A 15,875-nucleotide genomic window follows, 5' to 3' on the forward strand; every position below is an offset into this window, starting at 1 on the left:
ACAAAGAATTAAAACTTTAAAATTTAGAATTTAAGAAATCAGTCCAATCCCGCTTGAATAAATAAATGAGTTTTTAATTCCCGGTGAAAGGCCCGAAGGTCAGATATTTGGCGCAAACTGGGGGGAAGGTCGTTCCAGAGCGTAGGTGCTCCAACAGAGAAGGCCCTCCCCCTGGGGGCCGCCAGCCGGCATTGCTTGGCAGACGGCACCCTGAGGAGACCCTCTCTGTGAGAGCGTACGGGTCGATGGGAGGCATAAGGTAACAGCAGGCGGTCCCGTAAGTACCCGGGCCCTAAGCCATGGAGCGCTTTAAAAGTGGTAACCAAAACCTTGAAGCGCACCCGAAAGACCACAGGTAGCCAGTGCAAACTGCGCAGGAGCGGTGTTACCCGGGAGCAACGAGGAGCTCCCTCGATCACCCGCACAGCTGCATTTTGGACTAACTGGAGTCTCCGAGTGCACTTCAGGGGTAGCCCCATGTAGAGAGCATTGCAATAATCCAGGCGGGAAGTGACGAGAGCATGAGTGACCGTGCATAAGGCATCCTGGTCCAGAAAGGTTGATGAGCAAAAGGGACATCTATTTTTCCTGCTTGACTGGGTGGCCTATAGTATATACCTATGGCCATGTCATTCTTTTTTTCTTTTATTGACCCATATGCATTAAAGGTGGTTTTCGTCTTTGGTTTCATGCATTTCTGTAGCAATTTAGTGGTCCTTTATATACAGTGCAACTCAGAGTGAAATCTAAAAATTTTCGCTACCAGTTCTGTGGGCGTGGCTTAACTGGTGGGCATGGCTTGGTGACTGGGTGGGTGTGGCTTGGTGGTCAGGTGACTGGTGGGTGTGGCCAAGTCAACATCACTTCTTTGGCTTTTTTGGAGCTACAAAAAGAAGATATATCAATTATTGCATGCAATCAATACTTAAATAATAAGTGAGGTACACAAAACAGTAAGAGGTACACAAATACTTACAGAAGAGCAATAAAAGTGTTGTCTTGAACCAAGGATAATAACGACCTGCAAGTCGATATACCATGATAGACAAATTTAGCCATTTAATACGTAAATAAGAATAACAGAGGTACACAAAAAAGTAAAAAAAACAATAAAAGAGGTACTTAAATACTTACATAAAACTGTTAGTCGTCTTTATCTATGAGACGTTTCCACATAGCTATTTCAGTGGCACTCTCTTCACTTCCACTTTTCTTGCATTTGATGCGCGGATCATTGGCTGAGCAATGGTGTTCTCTGAACCATTTTTTCACTGCCGGAATAGGGTCCCATTTTGGAAGAGGTAGTCCAGTAACGGTGATGGTCATGAGGTTGGTTAGATTGGAAATGGCTAGAGGACTTCTGCTCTCTGAACATATCAGGTTCATTTTAGAAAAACCCCTTTCTGCTTCTGTAGAACTCACTGCAATTGTTCTGACAATATCTATTGCTTTTTTGATACTGTCAGGAATTGCATACCTCTTCGAATCTTTCAAGACATTCTCCACAAAATCTCTGTAGTCATTGAGGTCAATTTGGTAGTTGAAAATGTCACTAAATATGTGCAGTTGTTCTTCAGCTGCTGCCCATGGAACGACTATTTCCTCAACATCCCAGTACTCTGGCACCAAAAACTTAGAAACTGTAGTTTATTTGCAGTTGGTTCTCAGTTTTTAAATGCTCACAGTCCATCAGTCGTTTACACAAATTTTTGATGATACTTTGTAAAAGTCTTTCTTGATAAAGACCAACAAATCGATTGTTTTCTATGAACTTTATATTCCTGAAGGTTTCTGAGGTAATTAGTCCTTCAACTTGTTTTTCGTATGGGTCCTTTTCCTTTGTTAGCAGTTCAAATGCCTTTATTGATCTTCTCACCAGTTTTTCAGCTTTTATTATGTCCGTATTGCGTGCTTGCAGTGCAGTTGAAAGAAGTGAAATTTCTTCCAAAATGTCTATCATCAACGCCAAATAACTTAAGAAATGTTTATTTTCCATACCCGAGTATTTTGCATTTGCATCAAAATATTGATGTAGCACAGGATAAGCACGCCACACAGCTATGGTTGGCCTTAAACTACAGGCAGCCCATCTTGGCCCAAAAACTCGACCAATCCTTATGATGTTAATTTCAAGTTCTTCAGATATTTTGTCAAGTTCAATTCTGTTTTTATTCGATTGCTGGAAAATGGAGTATATCAATGAAAATTTTAAAATGATTTACTTGCTTTATTTCCTTTATGGTGTCATCTAAAACAAGTTGATGGTTCAAGCAGTGCCATATGATGATGTTTGGAAACTCTTTGGCTATTCTGGTGCTCTCTCCAGATTTTCTCCCAAGCATAATGCTGGCACCATCAGAGCAGAACGCTATTAAATTTTTTTGTAGGTAGTCCCGGGTAAATCCAACCTTATGTAAACTTTCAAAAATTGCAGAACATATTGTTTCTGCATCTTGTTTCTTCAATTCAACCAGCTCGACAAAAATTGTTGATGGGTCCTTTGAGTCCTCAACTTTTAAGAAAACTATCAGAACTGGTTTGCAGGATACTGTTGAGGCTTCCTCAATGATTAGACATATTTTCAGATTCTGTGCAATGATGCTGGAAAACATTTAGGTTTTAATTTCGTTTGCAATGCACTCAACTATTTTGACAACTGATGGTCTTGAATGCAACCCTATTCCCAGATCTAGCCCATTTTCAGTTTGTAATTCTATCAATTCCTCGATTCTTGAAATTGGTCTGCATGCTTTCGCCAGGCTGTAAACAGTTTTGAACATTTTAGAAGTGGTGGCAAATTGCATTTCAGAAATCTTGTCCATTGCTTTTGTTATGGCTTCCTGCTCAGTTTGTTTGACGTTGTCTCTAAAAATGTGTGCAATTTCAATATAAAATATTGTCTCATTTTCTTCTGTAGAGACGCCTGGTGCACTTCCTTGTTTTTCCCAGCTGGCTCAATCTTGAAAAGCTTCCACTCTTTGCTTACATGAATACCGCTCTCCATAGTGAAGCCATGTTTAGCACAGTATTTACAACCTAGTTTCTTGTTTGAAACTTCTAACCCGTCATACTTCTTTTGGAAGTAGCTGTACTGTCCAGCAGTCTGGAAGAATGGTTCCGATTTTAGGTGCAGCGGGTGACTCTATACTTGCTTTGCTGTTTTATCCGGTTTCAGGTGGTAGCGCTTGTGGCACTGGGGATGGTTCTTGTTCCACTTCTGCTGGTTGTTGTTCAAGTTTTGGTTTCTTGGCCAAGAAACCCATCAAAGTCTGTTGCCTTTTCATCCTTCCTCTTAAAGGCAGCAGCTATTGCAAAAAGGAAAAAAGGAGCTTTGTTAGCCGATGACACACAATGTAAAAGCACACAAAAGCCACAAAAATCCCAAAAAACAACTTTTACACTTTACACACACACACAACACAACACAACAGACTCAACGACAACATAAAAGCAGCTGTGCTTGATCCAAAATGGCCCCTGCAACAAGCAGGAACTGCACACAGCCGCAAAAAGCCCAAAAAACAACTTTTACACTTTATACACAACACAACACAAAAGACTCACCACAACGTATAAACAGTTGTGCTTGACCCAAAATGGCCCCTGCAACAAGCAGGAACCGCACACAGCCACAAAAAGCCCCAAAAACAAATTTTACACTTTACACACACAAAATACCACATACAGCTTTGTGGGATTTTGTGTGTTTGTGTAGTTTTGTAGTGAAACATTACAAAAACACACCAAATCTCAGAAAGCTGCACAAATATTTATTTTATTATTTTATTTTTATTTTTAGATAAAAGCAGCTAAATTTAAAACTTCCTAAACTACAAATAAAAAAAAAACCTCTAAAAACCCCCCAATTAACTATTTTTCTATAGCTCCCCCAAAAATAAAAAAACTTAACAAGTTGAAGGGACAGGGCAGACAGATTCATTTGCTCACTGATGAGATCAATTGCAGGCAGGCAAATTCAGTTGCTAGAGGATGCAATCAATTGCAGGGATTGCAGCAAGCGAAGGAAGGAAGGCGTTTCAAACAGCGGCTTGGGACTCGGTCCGAAGAGTGAAGGTAAGCAAGCTGGAGGCTGGAGGGAAAGGTGGGTGGTTAGCCAGGCCGGCAAGCAAGCAAGCACGGGGACACGGGGACCGGGGAGGTAGCACATGGCCTGCAAATGATCCCCGGCGGCTGTGAGAACTACGTGAGCCTGGGGATGGGAGGGCGGCACACTAGGCTGTAACCAGTGATCCTTACCTTTTTCGGCGAGGCATCCAGACGAGGTGTTCTGTTTCCCTCCCCCCAATACTCCCAGCAAAGAGTCAGTCAGAGGCCTCCTTTTCTAATTTATTTACATAGATAAATGTCCTGGCCACGTCTACCCACGGGCCTGCCAAGTTTCTGGAGATAACGAGGAAATTATAGATAAGGCCAGAATTACTCATGAATATATTCTTCCCTCCATTGATACAGTTTGCCCACAAGAAATTCATTGCTTTGTCCAAGACAAAAAACCAGGAAGTCCCGCCTCCTATTTATAGTCTCTGCAGATGTCACTGCATGACAATCATTACTTGGCTTTATCCCAACGCTGCTTCTGCTGCGTGCGCCGGTCACGTCTGCGCAGTCTTGCATCACTCCAAAACTGTTCTTGGGGCGTTGCCAAATCAGAAGAAGGCTCAAGAGAATCAGGCCTTGCAGGCCCCTCCTCCTCCCTTTGAGTGGGTGCCAGGGAGGGAGAGGGCCCAAGAGAAGCATGGCTTGCCAGGTCTTCTCCCTCACTTTCTGAATCATCCGAGTCCAGGAGTCCAGGTCCAGGAACCTGGGTCACAACACAAGGTAGCGAGATGTCCAGGTGAGGCGGCAAGGCATCCAGGTGAGGCAAGGCAAGGCAAAGCAAGCTGGAGGCTGGGGGGGAAAGGTGGGTGGTTCACCAGGCCAGGCAGGCAAGCATGGGAACCCGGGGACTGGGGGGGTAGCACATGGCCCACAAATGATCCCTCACAAGCTGGGGATGTGGGGGCCGGCATGCTAGGCCACAAACAGCAATCCTTACCTTTTTTGGCGAGGTGTCCAGGTGAGGCAGCGAGGCATCTAGGCAAGGCGAGGCAAGGTCCGAGTGGCCAGGCGTCGGCGAACTTCTGGGTGAAGTAGCTGGGCCGCGTAGAAAGGGGAACTTATATAGGCCGGGGGAGTGGGGTGGGTGGGCCAGAAGCACCGAGTGGCGGGAAAAACCACTGGCAGAAGTGGAAGCGCCGAGTGATAGGAAAGCAGTGACAAACGGGCAAGCAGGCGACCGGGTGATTGGGGGGGATGAGCGGGGGGGGCAAGGCCAGGGATTTTTGCTATTGTTCAGCGAATCAGCCATCGCTATCGCTACCGGATCATCCAATCTGGTCTGAACCGGGAGCATTTCACTGCTGGTGCAACTCCACCTCCTCTTTTATGGGGTCTGATTTTTTTTTGAACAGTTTGTATCCTTCTATCAATATGTTCCAATCATGAGTTTTAACCCACCAAGTTTCTGTTATTCCAATTGTATCATATCTACCTGCATGCATTAATAGTTCAAGTTCACCCTGTTTGTTCCCCAGGTTTTGTGCATTTGTATATAGGCACTTGAGATCTTTGTCTGACTCTGCGTATGCTTCCTACATCTCCTATTTGGAGATGTTTGTCTTTCTTCCCATCCCTCCTTACTTCATTATTTGACTTGCTTTCAAATAGCAAGTTTTTGCTTGGAATTAGGTCTTGGAGATCCCAAAGATTGGTCACTGTCTCCCCTCAATTTTAGTTTAAAGCCCTCCTGATAAGTTGAGCCAGTCGTTTTCTGAAAACATTCTTCCCAATCCTTGTGACGTGCAGCCCATCCCTTGCCAAAAGCCCATCATGGAGATAGTACAGACCATGGTCCAGGAATCCAAAGGTTTTTTTGGTGACACCAACCCTTTAGCCAGTGGTTCACTTCTAGAATTCTTTGTTCTCTTACCGGATGTTGACCTTTTGTTGGCAGTACAGATGAAAAAACTACTTGTGCACCTAACTCCTTTACTTTCTTGCCTAGCTGCTCGTAATCACTCATTATTGTTTCCAAGTCTTTTTTTGTGTCATTTGTCCCTACATGTAGTAAAAGAAAAGAGTAGTAATCTGTGGGTTTTATTATTTTGGTTAGGTTCTCTGCTTGATTTTTACTCCAGGGAGACAGCATACCTCTCTGGATTGATTTTCTAGAATAGAATAGAATAGAATAGAATAGAATAGAATAGAATAGAATAGAATAGAATAGAATAGAATAGAATAGAATAGAATTTTTTTTTAATAGTCTATAGTCTACAGTCTACAGACCAATCTACAGACGACTGGTTCTGTTCCCTTGAGAATTGAATCTCCTATCTCCTATTACCAAAACACTCACCTTTTTCCCCTCTAGGGAGGTTTAGGATATATTTTTTTATCACTGATGTATTTGATGGTGCTCCTTTTTAAAGAACATTTGTTCATATGTGTCTGCATGTTTTCTTCTAGGGAGAGTCCATGAAATTGATTGCTTAACACCAGTGGGGCTACATCAGAGTGGGTTGGTTTGGACAGGGGATTTGTACTAGGTTTGTGTTTTTTTCTGAGTGACATGTTTCCATGTGTGTTCTTCTTCCTCTGTCAATTCTTTTAGAAGTTGTTTGATCATTATTGTGTTCAATTTGGGCATATTCTTTTTGCAAGATTTGGGGTTTCTCATTTTGTAGGTTGAGTTTCAAAGTGGTTAGGGTTTCCTCTAGACCCTTTACTTTTTCTTCTAGTAAGTCGATAAGTTTACATTTAGTACATATTTTGTTTGGATATCCTTTGGGCATAAGTGTATACATGGAAAACGTTCTGCAGATTACAATAGTATCAGTTTCTTTTTCCATAAGTAGATTTTTTTAAAAAAATTGAAAATGAAGGTGTAGAAGGTTTTACCACAGATTTTTAAAAGCGAAAAATGTCCAATTTAGAATTTTGATATTCTAACAGATCATTTAAAAATTCAAATTTCAGGAGAGAAGTCTAGCTAAAAATTTAAAGTTCTAACAATTAAAAATGTCTAGTTTAAGGATTTAAAGTTCTATAGTTCAAATTTGTCTAGTTTAAAATTTTAAAGTTCTAGCAGATCATTTAAATTGTCCAATTTAAAATTTTTTGAAGTTATGTGGGCTTAAGTGCAAGGTTTTTTCTGAGCCTGTACTGGAATGTTCTATAATTATCCCTCTACTCCCTTCTTTCTTATGATCCTTTCCCTCCCTGCCTTCTTGTGGGTTTAATTTATCTCTTTCTTCTCTGCCTTTATATGTTCCATACTTGCTATTGTCTACTCACCTTTGATTTTTTCCCCTCATGTGTCCTGTGTTGTCTTTTTATTCTCTCTTCCTCCTTGCTTTTCTCTTGCCACTACCGGGTATTCATCTCTCCCTGCTTTTTTTAATTCATGACGTTTCTCCCGCCCCTTGTCCGTTGGTTTGCCAAGCTGCTCTGTTGACGTTCTCAGTCACCAGTTTGCTGATCCGCTGTGCTGCAATGCTCCACCACTACCGACAGCCTCCGGTTCCACCTATGCTGTACCATCACTTTCCATGCTGCTCTCTGTGTTGCTTTCAGGATCTGCTTCCCTGTGCTGCTCCTTGTTGCTTGTTCTCCTTTCTGTTGTGCTCTACAAAATGCTACACTACCCTAGTGGTACATGGTGTTTTTTTTGATATTACTATTGCCAAGGTCATCCAGGTTTCTTGTCTTTGCTACAGTCTGGGCAGCTTTTCTGAGAAATACATACCCAACAGGAATCTTCTCTGCACCAATGAATTCTCAAAATAGCTTGCTGCAGATACTCACCAGAAAAGAAATAACAGCACTGACTTCATCATATTAAGATCTTTAATGCAAATGAGTAGGAACATTCCATGCCTATGCAACTTTTTGGGGAGTTTGGTACATTTTATAAAAGAATACAAAGGACTTCAGCTTATTTGTTTTCCTCCAAGGCAAATCAAGTTACATTAAGCTGGAAAGAGTTGATGTCAAATGTCCTTTCACCTACTTTTAAGAAGGTTTTCAAAAAGAGATTGGACAACCATTTGCTTAATCAGGGGGCTGGAGGAGACCTCCAAGGTCCCTTCCATCTATGTCATTCTGTTTTTCCTTTCTTTGTTATCACCGTCTTCTTTCATAACTGACACCTGACACTTCTTTTTAAGGTTTGTGATTGTGGCAGCTTGGTCAGTTAGGTTATAGGTATTTGAGGATCATCTTTAAATTATGAGTTAGTCAGCATTCACACAACAGTTGGCTTAGCTTTTTTAATAGGTAATATAATTTTCTGGGATTCCAAGACACAATGAACATGGGGGTCAGAAAAGTCAAGATGATGGCTGTGATTGAAAACACATTGTAACACACATTAAAAAGGTATGGGATTTTGATTACATAGCTCCAGCTTCCTTCTTGACTTTTTTTAAACCTGTGGATGCCCCTGAATTGAAATATAAGCAAGACTAAAACCTGGTCATCTTTTGATGGAACCCCACTTGCAATCAGCCCACAAAAAAATGCTCCCTTCCCCAGCTGGCAGTTTGGTGATGGCCGCAGCCTCTAATTGAGCCCCCATCCCATCCCTTTGTTTAAAATACAATATATTTAAAAAGCGGGCTTTGATTACACAGTCACAGCTAACATCCTGACATTTTAAACCCCCTCCATAGGGATCTCCTTGATCATCTATTGCAAAAGATGTAGTAATTCCTTATATCCTCTCCCCCCAAAATCTATAGCTTTCCCTGCAAAAACGCCTAACAGGAAATGGCTCAATTCACAAACCCTGCTCAGAGCTAGACAAGAAGCCACAGGGGAGGGAGTGGGTTGGAATGTAAGGGAAGGAGTAGTAGAATGCAAGAGCACTGACTCCGAGACAAGACGTAGCAGCATTCCAAGGTCACCTGCTGGGAAAGTTCACCATAGTCTGTTCCCCAAACAAACTGAGCATAATTGATTGGATGGAATAAAGTGACAATGGGAGGGTCAGGGAAAAAGGGAAAGTTTGTAACTATGCTATTCATGGATGAAAACGTTAGAATTGGGTTCACTATGTCTGTATCCATGACAACTCAGTAAATTATACTCTTGGCAACAAAAAATGACCCAGTGCTACATGCACTGTATGAGACTGTTGATATTAAACCAATTCTCTCAGCAATAACTTGTCTGGATCTCACCAGGAGATTTGAGCAATGATGTCAACTACAGAGAAAGATTTAGAGGATAAGAAGAGGATGGAAGAAAGTCTGGCTTGAGAAGTGCCAGTGCCATCCCAGGGTGAAGCAGGTGCCCAGCCCGCTGGGATATGGCCAAAAGCAAAGTCTGAGATGCCAGAGCAACTATGTACAGCAGAACAGCCAGGAAATGACCCGGTGGTTAGTGGGGGTGGGGAAATCAGCAAACACTGAGGAGTTGCTCCCTGCAAGGGTTCAATGTGATGCAAGGGAGTCAATGGAAGACTCAGCAAGTGGCTGAATGGGATGACTTCACTGAGTGGAAACTTCTGGTCATCACCCCAGCCAGACTATGGAGCAGTTAAGAGAGATATTAAGAGGAATGGAGGTTCATCCAGTACTGAAGCCAGAGGATGTTACCTGAGAGTTGGGACTACCACTAGCCCTTCAGTGACTCTTGCTACTCCTCCTCCTTTCCAGCCAGCAGTCCCAGCACCAGCTGCCAGGGCCACACCCCAGAAATTTTACCTAGTCCATGAGAAGTGCCAGCCATCCCACTTCATGGCTCACTTTGACAGGTGCCCGAACCACCTAACCTACTTCTTGGTTCAGTCTTGATATCACATCAAGTGCTACAGAGCGATGTTGTCAGACCTGTTTGATCCCATAGGAAAGAAAGGACCTTAACTCCATTTAGTTAAAGCAAAGGGTTATTTTACTAAAGGTATTGGTTGCAATAGTCAAGCCAGGTCTGAAAGCTCCTGCACGTGCTAGAAAAAAAAAGTTGTAGGTTTGCCATGCCCATCAGTCTGTTTCCAGCCAACCAGAGCTCACCAAGGTATTTTAAGAACTCTGAGATGTTTTGGGTAATCTGCATATTTCTCAGGATGCCTAGCCATGGGATGCTGGTACAAACAGAATCTGGCTACTCTGGTCCTTATCATCTGTCATTCCCCCCTCTAAACTTCCCATCACATGCACACAAAGTTTTATTGCCCTTTCATCCTTCCCCCCTCCTTGCCCCTTTTATCCTCCCCACCACCTTCTTCCCCTTTCCAGCTTTTGATGACAGGAACTAACATTCTGCTCCCCTCGACAGAGAAATTAGTCTTGCAAAAGAAAAAAAGGGGGAGGGAGAGATACACCAAATTTCTCAATTAGCAAAACAGTTCAATGCAGCTTATCTGGGTATCAGTGGTGGAATTTTTCATAAAAAAAGTTTTATTTTTACAATCATATCAAACAATTCGTCCAATGTACAGTTATATACAATTAGTCGGGCTTGCCCAGTCATCACTCCCCTTTTTAACACTCTTCCCTCTTCTACCTTCTTTTACTTTCCAGACCTTCCTCTCCTTCTCTTACCTACATCCTCTCCTCCCTCTACTCTACACCTTCCTTCTCCCTCTTCTACCCCTCTTCCTTCCTCTTCTCCTCTTTCCTACCTCTTACTCTCTCTTTTCTCCCTCCCCACCATTCTAAAATGGTAACTGGGCAGACCCGACCCTACATTAATTATATTTATACATCTTTAATAATCCCTGTACATTAACCATCACTCCATCTCTACCCTCAACCTCCCAATTCCCTCCCCTTACCCCCACCCCACCCCGACTTCCCAGAACAAAATGCAGGGTATCAAAACTAACAATCATAATCCAAAATAATTCCTAAATTATAATCTCTAGTCACTCCACACTTAATCACACTCTCAATTCCCCTCTCCTTCAGAAATATATCTAATACAAAATATTTCCTAAATTTACTCATATGCTATTCGATATTTTTTTATCTGATACTTATTTTGAATATAATCAATCCACATTTTCCATTCTAAAATATATTTTTCTTGTGTATAGTCTTTCAAGTAAGCAGAGATTTTTGCCATTTCTGCCAGATTTGATACTTTGAGTGTCCATTCTTCAATTGTAGGTAATTCTTCTTTCTTCCAATATTGAGCAATCAAAAGTCTTGCGGCTGTTATTAAGTTCAAAATCAATTTAGTCTCTATAGCTGTACAATCCATAATTATTCCTAGTAGAAAGAACTGCGGAGTAAACTTAATCTTCTTTTCAAAATATTCTGCATGATCCACCATACTTTAATCCAAAATGCTTTAACTTTTTACAAGTCCACCATATATGGTAATAAGTGGCATCTTCACAATCGCATCTCCAACATTTAGCCTGTACATTAGGATACATACATGACAACTTTTTGGGGTCTAAATGCCATCTATAAAACATCTTATAAAAATTTTCTCTCATATTTTGCGCTTGTGTAAATTTAACATTCCTCACCCAAATTCTTTCCCAAGTTTCCAACATTATTGGTTGCTGAAAATTTTGTGCCCACTTAATCATACAATCCTTAACCAATTCAGTCTCTGAGTCTATTTCTACTAATACATTATACAACCTCTTAAATATGCTGTTGGCCTTGATCTCTCATTTGTTTTAACAAATTATCCTCAGTTTGCTTAACACCTATTTTTTGATCTAATTTCCATCTAGCTTGTAATTGTCCATATTGGAACCATGTATAATTTTCCCCTTCTTCCCCCATCTTTTCTCTGGATTTTAATTGTAATTCCCCCTTTTCCATACAAAGAAGTTCTTTATAGGTAACTACCTCCATCTTTTGATATATATTTATATTTTCTATCATGTGTCTCGGGATTGCCCATATTGGAATCTTTCCATCTAATTTATATTGATATTTCCTCCAGACCCTCAATAATGCATTTCTAATTATATTATTTTTAAATATTTTATCTACTTTCTTATCATATAATAAATAGGCATGCCACCCATATAACAAACCATAACCTTCTATATTCAAAACTCTTTCCTCAGTTAAATTAATCCAATCAGTAATTAATGATAAGACAACTGCTTCATAATACAATTTTAAATTAGGCATTTTAAGACCCCCCCTTTCCCTTATATCCTGCATTATTTTTAATTTTATTCTTGGTTTTTTGCCCATCCATACAAAGTTATTAACCCCCTTTTGCCATTCCTGTAATTTGATATCATTCTTAAACACCGGTATCATTTGAAACAAAAATAGAAACCTGGGCAAAACATTCATTTTTATAGCCGCTATTCTTCCCAACAAGGATAGTTGTAACTTCTTCCAACTCTCCATTTCTTTCCATACCTTCTGCCACAATACCTCATAATTATTTTTGTATAATTTGACATTTGAAGCTGTAATATATATTCCTAAATATTTAACCTTTTTAACGATTTCAAAACCTGTAGTTCTTTCTAACTCTTCTTTTTGTTGTATATTCATATTTTTAGTTATCATCTTTGTCTTTTGCTGATTCACCTTAAATCCAGATACTTTACCATACTGACCAATTATATCTTTTAAACCAGTAGCTGAGTATATTGGTTGGGATACAGTAACAACCAAGTCATCTGCAAAAGCTCTTAATCTATAATCTTGATGTTTAACTCTAATTCCCTTTATTCGATCGGAACCACGTATTTTATTCAGAAGAATTTCTAAAGTTAAAATAAAAAAGTAAGGGGGCCGGGGACATCCCTGTCTCATCCCTTTCCCAATTTTAAAAGTTTCTGTTAACCCACCATTTACTATTATTTGTGCTGTTTGCTTCTGATATATTGCTTTAATTGCATGGATAAAATAATCCCCAAATTGCATTTTTTCTATTACTTTAAACAAAAACTGCCAATCCAATCTATCAAAAGCTTTTTCAGCATCCAAAAAAAAGAATGCCGCTGAGACTTGGTTGTTTCGTTCCAAATATTCAAGTAAATTTACAATTTGCCTCACATTATATCTCATCTGCCTACCCTTAATAAATCCTGACTGATCATTATGAATTATTTGATTCATCACTGGCATTAATCTATTAGCAAGTATCTTGGCAAATATCTTATAATCAGTATTTAAAAGTGATATAGGCCTATAATTCTCTGCTTTAATGGTAATCAAGATGGTAATCTTGATCTTCCTTCGGTATTAATGAAATAAAGGCTGTCCTCCATGAAGGGGGAACATCTCCTCCCATTTGAATTTTATTAAATAACTCTTTAAGTGGTTCAACCGTCTCATTTTATAAATTTTTATAATAAACAGCTATTAAACCATCTGTACCTGGTGCTTTACCGATTTTAAGTTGCTTAATTGCTAACAAAATTTCCTCTGAAGTAATTAATTGATTCAGTTCTTCTCTTTGATTTTCTGTAAGCTCACAAATATTTTGTTGTTGTTGTAAATATCTTTCTATCTCTGTATCATCAATCATATCCCTAGTATATAACTTACTATAATACTCTAAAAATTCTTTTTTAATCAAGTTCTTTTGATAAACTTCCTTACCCCTATATTCTATTTTATCAATCGTTCGTGATTTCTGTTTTTTCCTTATTAAATAGGCAAGCCATCTTCCTGGCTTATTGGCATTATTAAACGTATTATGTTTTACATATTGTAAATTAATTGCTACTTGATCTGCCATCAACATGTTAAACTGACCTCTTAATATATTTATTGATTCTTTTATTTTACTATTTCCTGGGCTATTTATCAATAACTGTTCTTTCTTTTTAATTTCCTCTTCCAATTCTTTTCTTTTTCTGCAATTTATTTTTGTATTTAATATTCATTTGTATAAGATTTCCTCTCATATAAGCCTTGCTAGCGTCCCAAATCATCTCTATAGATATCTCTTTTTTCATATTCATAATAAAAAATTCTTTCATTTGCTTTTTACATTCATTTACATTTTGTTCATATTTAAACAAATTCTCATTCAACCTCCATGATCTCCTAGCCTCCTTTTCCCGATCAAATTCAATCCAAACCGAACTATGATCAGATAGAGTTCTTGAACAAATCTTAGTCTTCTTCACTCTAGAATACAAATCATTAGAAATCAAAATAAAATCAATCCTTGAAAATGATTGATGCCTGTCAGAAAAGAAGGTAAAATCCCTCTCTTCTGTATTATGTTCTCTCCAAATATCTCTTAATTCCAAGTCCTCCATCATTTCAAAAAAAGCTTTTGGTAATTTCGCCCGGCTTGACATCTTCCTTAAACTTTTTTTGTCTTTTTGAGTATCCAACACACCATTCCAATCACCCATTAATATATATGATTTATAATCCCAAAATACTATTCTTTTATGTAAAAACTTGAAAAAAATTTCTTGTTGTTGATTCGGAGCATAAACTCCTATTAATAATGTCTTCTTTCCCTCCAACAAAAGTTCAATAGCAATGTATCTTCCTTGCTTATCCACCTCAATTAATTTTGCTGATATATCCTTCTTTATATATATAACTAAACCGTGTTTTTTTTCCAAAGAGGAGGCAACAAAATGTTTATCAAATATTTGTGGTCTAAAGATCTAATATGTGTTTCTTGTAAACAGGTAATGTCATTTTTAAATTGTTTCAAATAATGAAATACTTTCCTTCTCTTCTGCGGTGAATTCAAACCATTAACATTCCAAGATAATAGTTTAATTGCCATTATTGGCCAAAGGAAACTTTTGGAACACTAGCCGCAGATCACATTTTGCTTTAGGCCTTGCTCCTCCCACTGTTTCCGTTGTAGTAGTTGCCAGTTGTTGTTGTGCCTTCATCTCTTGTTCCTTGCGTTTAGCAGCAGCTCTTGTCAGCCTTTGTTCTTTTGAATCTGGACCCGTCGTAGGTATTTCCAACACTTGTAATAAATCTTCTTCCATCACAATCTGTTCTTGTACCTGCTTCACTTCTCTTTCCTTCACTTCAGCCTCCCTTCTTCTAGCTTCCAATGGGGGAAGACTTCCAACTTTTAATGCCTCAACATAAAATTCTCTTGCTTTTCCAACTGTATTGAGATGATGTACTTTCCCTGCATAATATACTATTATACCAGTTGGGATATCCCATCTATATTCAATCTGACGTTTTTTAAGTTCATTTACCAGGAAGGCAAATTCCTTCCTAGCCCTTAACATTTTTGGTGGAATTTCCTTTAATATTAAAATATCTTGACCAGCAACCTGAATCTTCTCCCCCTTATATGAGGCTTGCAGAATCTGATTTCTCACTGTTCTGTTTGTAAAATAAATAACAACATCCCTTGGCAACTTTTTTTGCCTTGCTATCCAAGAATTCACACGATATATTTTATCAATTTGATAAGCCACATCTGCTGGACGAGCTGCTAATATCTCAGCAAATACTTCAGAAAAAATTTCCCTTAAATTCTCTTCTTTATTTTCTTTCAAGCCACGGATTCTTAGAGCAAATTCCATATTTCTATATTGTATCAAAACTATTTCATTATCTGTTTTTTCCATTTTACTTTGAAATTCATCCATTTAATTTTCTAATTTTGAGTTATGTTGCTTAATTTCTTCAACTTCCTCTTCTAATAAAATCACATTTGTTGCCAAACTTTGTACTGCAATTACAAATCCTTCTTTAACTTCTTTATTTCCCACTTGAATTTCTAATATCTGCTCTTTCATTTCAGACATCTCATCAGTTATTACTTTAAATTTTTCTTGTATAAAGTCTTAAGTTCTCTTGTAACGCCTCTAAATTCAATGTTCTAGTCTCTGCTGTATGAGCTGGAGAGGCACCAGCTGATGAAATTCCAGAGCCCTTTGT

General features: G+C 39.0%; 1 long non-coding RNA gene across 1 annotated transcript; it reads right to left on the reverse strand.

The window, feature by feature from the left end:
* Nucleotides 1-788: 788 nt before the first annotated feature.
* Nucleotides 789-3,853, reverse strand: LOC131202854 (uncharacterized). Its single transcript, XR_009156240.1, has 3 exons — nucleotides 1,135-3,853; nucleotides 977-1,021; nucleotides 789-883 (listed from the first exon to the last, which is right to left on the reverse strand). It is a non-coding gene; the product is annotated as an uncharacterized LOC131202854 (long non-coding RNA).
* Between the last annotated feature and the right edge of the window lie 12,022 nt (nucleotides 3,854-15,875).

Source organism: Ahaetulla prasina, chromosome 8, assembly GCF_028640845.1.
Source record: "Ahaetulla prasina isolate Xishuangbanna chromosome 8, ASM2864084v1, whole genome shotgun sequence".
NCBI classification, from domain to species: domain Eukaryota; kingdom Metazoa; phylum Chordata; class Lepidosauria; order Squamata; family Colubridae; genus Ahaetulla; species Ahaetulla prasina.